Here is a 6,459-nt window from a genome sequence, read left to right as displayed (position 1 = left end):
CTAATACCTTCTCCCGGGTTAACAGAATTCATTACCCGGATTTCTGTGTTTCACGGACTGTATAACAGAGTCAACTGCCTCGATTTGGGATTTTAAACCGGTGACTTGGGACACCATAAATTATCCCAAGTGTCGACTCTAAATTTGATAAATAATCCCGTTTCCATTGTCACTTAAATTGGAAAAAACTCCCTTATACCTTTTCGGGGTAGAAAAAGGAGGTGTGACAATTGTGTGAGCACGTGCTTTTGGATTTATACGTCCGGCAGTGTCCCTATTCGTAGAATTTATGGCTAGATGGCTAGATGATGAGTATGATGTGACTGCGAGATATGTTCATATGGTTGAATGTAACGAGAAGGGTCTACTTGGAGTGTTGAAAGAACTATTTGGTGCTTGATTTCCATCTTGATTTAATATATAGTCTCGAGTTCTGGGTGTGTTGAAGGGTCTTTTCATGTTGATTAGTTGAGGAGTGAAGTAGATTTCATGTCGTGATATGAGTTCTGACTCAAGAAGATTAAGTGATTGCGTAATGTTTATGACTGTGGAAGGGTATAGAGAGAGGTCTGTTTGAGGCAAAGCAGGTGGGCTATCTCCTGCGGGGTATCCTGAGGTTTGTGTGATCCCTATGATTATTTGTTGGGAGTTCTCTTTTACCAGTGAAATATGTGTTGCAATTTGAGTTTGGATCGCTTATGAGAGTAGGCTTGACTGTTACGAGGATGAATACGAGATTTGCAAATGATTTAAGGTATTATATGGTTTGTGTTGCATGAACTTATGGAGGATTTAGTTGAATCTCACTGCGATATTATGGCCGTAATAAAGTATGGGCATTGGGAGTTATGGTGTGTTTTGATCTATGGCTTTGAGCCAAGTGGGGGAGTCCGCTATTAATAAGTTGATTTCACGGTTATGTGTTGTATTGGTTTCGGTTTGAGGTATACTTGTGAATGAGTTATGTTCTGCAGAGGGTGAGATAGAGGATGAATTGAGTAAAGGAAATTCTGGGTAAACTTTATGAGTATATGAGAATCATGGAACGATTTGAGTTGTTATTGATGAAGGATGTAATGTGTATGGAGCAGGAATTTATTTGGTTGGATTAAGGTGGAGTTACTTCCTTGGGTGTTGGAGTGCTAATGGGGCACCAGTCGTTCGGTCCGTTTGGTCAGTCTAATTGAGATTTGAGCAGAGTTGAAGACTCTCGAGAATAAATGAATTCAGGATTTGAGCGTGGCAATCGGGAATCTTCAGGATGTGTATTTGGCTAGAAACTAAGATTTATATTGGAGGATGCCAGGACTTGTGGCATTTTTATATCATTATGGATTCTACATATCAGTATCAGGAAGGTGAAGGTAATGGCTTTAGACTTGCAGAAGGTCTCTTCTGAGTGGGTATCTCGGTTGTGGTACTTTTTGGTTGATTAAGAGAGCATTCAGTGGCTTATGAGCCTTACGACGGTGTGGTTTATGCTAGGGTCTCGTATGGAAAGTCTTGGTTGAGGATTGTGGTATTATGGCAAGGAGAAGTATCAATTTGAAGGTAATTCAGAAGGAACTAGGATAAATAGGACAACTTGGTAGTAGGTTGGATCGGCAAGGTAATGGATGCGATTGGCTATTTTGGTCCTTATGAGGTAGTGAGTTTCTACAGGTGTTTTGTGGCGGTACTCTTGGGTTTTGGTGGCCTGCGTGGCTTGGTTGAGTTAGAGAGATTTAGTTCTGATGGTTTGGTTATGTGCAAATGGGTTTCAGAGAGTTCTCGATAGTTTCTACCACGATTTGAGATCTATATTTTCTACTGGCGTGAGGAACATATGATGTATAGTGATTTTCTCCGGATGAAATCAAATAGAAAGTTCTTGGCTAATTGAGTGAGTAGTTGCTTGTGACTCGGAGTGGATTACGAAGTTCTCGTATTTTTTGTGTGATGGCATAGTATATGCGGTGTATTGTGTAGGGTTGAGATTTGCATGTGTAAGATCACGGTTCAGTTTTGAAGGGGAGGTCATGAGTCCTTAGGCAACATGGACAGTTTCAGATGACTAGGTAAATAACATTACTTTTTGGTATAGCTTGATGAGAGTATACATTTCAAAAGGGGGGGATGCGTTTTGATTTATGGATACTTCATTGGTATTGCGACACTCTCCTAGTTGATCGACTACTGGTGTTCAAATTTTTCTTTGTGGCACAGAAGAATTATAAAAGTATTCCTCGCTGGATGATCGTGTATGAGAGATGTGTTAGACATTCAGGCGGTGGAGTTGGGACCAGATATGGTGATTCATGTGTTTTATGGATTTGGAGACAGGGAGCTCTCAGGAGCAGATTGTTGCATGGTTGTGGACTGTGAAGTGTTGGCGAAGCTAGCCAGGTGATAGCATGTGTTATGATTCAGTCATTGTGGACTTTCAGGGGATTATTTATCTATTTGTGGGTGACCAGAGTTGATTTAGGGGTCCATTGGTAGGCCCAATTAGGATGTGTATTCTACACCGAGTCGGATTGGTTGGCTCTATACTGCTATTGCTGAGGGATGTGCCATTTGGTTGTTGTTAAGTTTATTCGTATTCTAAAATGATCTATGAGTTACTCTTCTATGCCACGAGGAGTTGTGATTCGTTGGTTATATGCACATATGGTGTGGTTCTATTTGAGCTTTATAGTGGAATTTGAGCGAGATGAGTATTTGGGTATTGCATGATTGATTGCGCGTTGGCTATGTTCTTTCCTGATTGTGGTATTGTGTTATTTGCTCTCCGTGGTTATGATAATGCACTTTGGGTGCTTGATGTCGAATTTTGCGTGGTATTGATTTTGAGCAGGGTGGCTCGAGGTACATAATATGGACCAGTATTTGGATGGGTCACGCATTGTAGCGGAGTTATGTTGAGACATGATCCTTTGTGTTAGATTCGTGTGTTTTGGTTATACGATGTGTGATAGGTTCTTAGCATTGCTTTTGTGGCGGTACCTGTTGAGCTTGTGAGATAGTTCCTTCGGCTGAGTCATTTTCCATGATTGATTACATTTGGAATGTTGCTTATTGGTGCACAAATTGAACGAGTTGCGGCTTTAGACTGTATTAATGTGTCATGTCACTAGAGTGATTATGTTAGATGGGATGAGGTCATCGTACCTAGAATGGGTGCCATCGGATTAGACTGCGGTATATTTGGAAGGATATTGATGCTGATTGGCTTAGAAATTTGTTATAGTTCCTATCAAAGGAGAGGGAGTTCCACAACTCGTTGGTCTGACGAATGGTTATGAGTTTATGCGTGTTTCTTTCATCGTTGGCAGTATATGAAGGTGTTAGAACGAGGCTCTGTTTGATAAGAGGTTTATTACCGGTATTGGGTTGTTTTGAGCAGCTACTGTAATTAGAAGTTATTGCTATGAGTGTTTGAGTTCAATGGTATATCATGTGATTTCATCTTTAGTTATGGCTATGGCTTGATACAACTTGTTCAGACTTATACAGTGTGTATATGCGAGATTCTGATCTTATTGAAAATTTTAGATATGGAAATTGTATTCAAAGGCTTATCGGCTAGGTTGGATTAAGAAGTTTCAGTCATGTTGATTTATCCAATCTATATAGGATAGGGTGACGTGGGATCACCCACGAGTATGTGCATAGTGAGGTTACACGGCGATTTGATGGCTTTTGAAACAACTCCGGGCACGTTCGAGGATGAACGTACGTTTAAGTGGGGAAGAATGTAACTGTAACGACCCGACCGGTCGTTTTGAGTTCTAGCGCTCCGTTCAGCAGCCTGAGGCCATGAGCAGATCCATTTCGGGCATTATGACTTGTACGCGTGGTCGGAATTGAATTTCGGGAAGTCCAGAGTTGATTTGGAAAGAGAATTCTCATTTCGGAAGCTTAAAGTTGGAAGAATGAACTAGGATGGGATTTTTGAGTAAACGACCTCGGAATCGGGATCTGAAGGTTCCAACAGGTTCGTATGATGATTTCAGACTTGGACGTATGCCCGGTTCGGGTTTTGGATAACCCGGGAGCGTTTTGGCGCCTATTGTGGAAGTTAACATTTTTGAAGAATCTCATAAATTTGGCTAGAAGTGCATTTCAGTGTTATCGATGTCCGTTTGGGATTTCGAGTCTGTGAATAGCTCAGTATGGTGATTCTAGAGTTGGGAGCGCGATCGGAAGTGAATTCGGAGGTCCGTAGGTCATTTTGGAGCCATTTGGCTCAAGATAGAAATTTGAAGGTTTTTGAGAAGTTTGACCGGAAGTGGACTTTTTCATATCAGGGTCGGAATCCGATTCTGGAAGTTACAGTAGGTCCGTAATGTCGACTATGACTCGTGTGCAAAATTTGAGGTCAATCGGACGTGATTTGATAGTTTTAAACATCGGAAGTAGAAGTTTGAAATTTCGAAGTTCATAAAGCTTGAATCGGGGTGTAATTCATGGTTTTAGCGTTGTTTGATATGATTTGAGGCCTCGAGCAAGTCCGTAATGTGTTGTGGGATTGGTTGGTAGGTTTGGTTGAGGTCCCGGGGGCCTCGGGTGGATTCCGGGTGATTAACGGATCGAAATTTGGAATTTTGGACAGCTGAAGGATCTGGTTGCTGGTATTTTCGCTTCTGCGGTGGGTTAGCCGCAGAAGCGGCCCGCAGAAGCGGAAAGGAAGCTGCAGAAGCGGATGGTTGGTCAAGGCTCGAGGACCGCAGATGCGGTCAAGATTCCGCAGAAGCGGGACCGCATCTGCGGAAGGTTAGTCGCAGAAGCGGAAGAGGGGCAGCTGGAGAAGACCGCAGATGCGGTCAATGTTCCGCAGAAGCGGGACTGCATCTGCGGATGGTGTGTCGCAGAAGCGAAAATGGGGAGGCTTGATAGGAATCACAAAAGCGGTATTTGGACCGCACCTGCGGAACCGCAGAAGCGGTCAAAGGACCGCAGGTGCGAAAATAGCTGGAGGCAGAGGGGTTTTAAAAAAATCGGATTTTGGCCATTCTTCTCTCATTTTTCACTTGGCATGGGCGATTTTGGGGAGCTTCAAGAAGGGATTTTCGTCATCAACGTTAAGGTAAGTTATCCCCACCTATTTTGAGTTAAATACATCAACTATGTATGGATTTGAGCATTTAAGTTAGTATAAATTTGAGGTTTTGGTGGATAACCTAGAAAATTAGTAAACTTGGAATTTAGCCACGATATTGAGTATGGAATTTAGTAAAAATTATATATTTGAGTTCCTAAGGTCATGGGTAATCTTTATCTTCTAAAAATTTCGGATTTCGGGCACGTGGGCCCGAGGGCGTTTTGGGCAACTTTTCGATCGGAGTTAGGAATTGCTATAAATTAGATTGTAACGAATATTTGAGCATATATTAATGGATTTGCATAACCGTTGGCTAGTTTTGGAGTGTGGTGCATCAATTAGAGTCTTCGGAAGGGCGTGGAATGCCGGTTATGGATCTTCGGAGCGAGGTGAGTCTCCTTTCTAACCTTGTAAGAGGAAATTGTCTCCATAGGTGAAATAATTGATTATTTGCTCCTATTTGCGGGGGCTACATATGCACGAGGTGACGAGAGTCCGTGCGTAGCTACTATTATGCTATTGTCCGGGTAGTTAGGGCCCAAAAGCATGTTATACTTGGATTATTTATGAACCCATTGATAGCTTGAATTGCTTAAATCACCTTGGATTAGTAAATGAATTTAAAAGGAGATTAAACATCATTTTTCCTGAATTGTTAAAAAGAGAAATTGTTTTATTTGGATAAATATTTCCGATAAGTTCTTAATTGACTGATTGAGCATGTATCTCTATGTGCACCTGCGTCGCATGCATGATTTGCGAGCAGGGTATGTGTTTATTTATGGAACGGGCCGAACGCCTCGGCAGATTAAATAGATGCATCTATAGGCGCGCCGTCGACCCTCGGCAAGCGCACAGTTTATTTCTGTTGGATCGGGCTGTCGCCTCGGTGTGATTTGCGCATGTTATATTGTTGCTTGAGAATTTTAGATGTGAAATTTGCCCTTCGTGGCTTGATATATTAAAGAGTAAACCTTGAAAATCCTTGATTATTTGCTGAAGGTGTTTACCTGTTTCTGGCTTCGTGAATTAAAACTGCTATATAAATCCATGATTTCCTCACATTTTTAGTATATTGTCAATTGACCTCTAGTAAGTGTCGAAGTTGACCATCTCGTCTCTACTTCTTCGAGATTAGGCGGGATACTCATTGAGTACACGTTGTTTACGTACTCATACTACACTTCTGTGCATTTTTGTTGCAAAGGTATATTTATCTCTAGCAGCCCACTGGGCGTAGCAGCGCGGATGATTCTGGGACTAGGTGAGCTCCATCATTCGAGACGGCCACAGCTAGAGCAGTCCCTTCCAGTGTACTGTATTTACTTCCTGTCCACTGTATTCCGGACGGATGTTTTATTTTATTGCCTTGACAG

Source organism: Nicotiana attenuata, chromosome 7, assembly GCF_001879085.1.
Source record: "Nicotiana attenuata strain UT chromosome 7, NIATTr2, whole genome shotgun sequence".
Lineage (NCBI taxonomy): Eukaryota > Viridiplantae > Streptophyta > Magnoliopsida > Solanales > Solanaceae > Nicotiana > Nicotiana attenuata.
This window is presented reverse-complemented; position numbering follows the sequence as displayed.